Below are 1,223 nucleotides of genomic sequence, written 5' to 3' on the forward strand. Positions count from 1 at the left end.
AAATGTAGAAGCTTGGCCTAGCTTAAATCTTGATCAAATGCAAAGTCTAAATTTTCTTGGCCAACCTTTAAAAGACCTTGACCGAAGGCAAAAGCTTGGCCAAATTGAAATTTCTATTGGCCAAATATGAAATCTAGTCAAACTAATAGAATCTCTTGGCCAAAGCATTTTGGTAAAGTCATCTTGGCTGGATCCCCTTGGCCAAAATTCCTTGGCCAAAGCCTTTTGAATAATCTATCTTAGCCGAATTTAAATCTCTATTAATCTAATCATACTTAATTTATTTCTAGCTATTTGTTGCACACTTTGATTTATTTAATGCCAGATGTTTTCAAAATTATTGTCTAAGGGAACAAAATTTGATATTAAATTACCTAAGTTTGGGATTCAATACGAGATAAATGAACATTAAGTGTTATTATCTCGAAGGGGAGAATCAGAGAATCCCAAAATCCCTAAATAAGTTAAGCATCCACGACAACAATAGCCCAAATAGAACTAGGCCAAAATCAAATCTGAAAACGAAATTTCACAACAGAAAGATTATATGGAGATTAATGATTGGCAAACCGGTCATGCCATTCCGGTTTAGTATGCGGCACTCTATTGAATGGTTTAAGATATGCTGCCCCTTTGAATAAGAGAATTGATAATATGAGTATTCACCATGATATTTCGAAAATAAGCAAGGAATTTCGTGGGCTTGATCACCCACATATGGACTGATCATCCATCATATGTGACGACATATGGTTGTACATATATCCTTGTCAAAATCTGCAATAAGTTTGCAAGAGTAATTGGTGATACCAGTGGATTTATGAATCCTTATAAGTTGCAGCAAAATTTGTTCGCATAATGCCAAAGAACAAATAGAGACTCTCCCATGAATTTGATAAAGGGTAAAAAATTTATGTTCTCATATAGAAAATGTTCCCATATAGAGAACTTAAATAAGTTGCTCCACCACAAAATTATAAGATGGGATCTGAAATTGAATTAACTGTGTACGTTGGATATAAATCTTCATAAGAATACATAAGGCCACGAGAGATATGATTAAGGCTAAGCCATGAATTAGATAAATCCGTATATCCAACATCAGGGAGAGAAATAATAAGCTGGTAAACGATTTCGAGAATGAATAATGATCCCCAAATATGAATATAGAACAAGAGTCCAAAGAATGAATCATTCTCAGAACTTAAACAAGTCAATTGCCA

The sequence above is a fragment of the Brassica oleracea genome, chromosome C3 (genome assembly GCF_000695525.1).
Source record: "Brassica oleracea var. oleracea cultivar TO1000 chromosome C3, BOL, whole genome shotgun sequence".
Classification (NCBI taxonomy): domain Eukaryota; kingdom Viridiplantae; phylum Streptophyta; class Magnoliopsida; order Brassicales; family Brassicaceae; genus Brassica; species Brassica oleracea.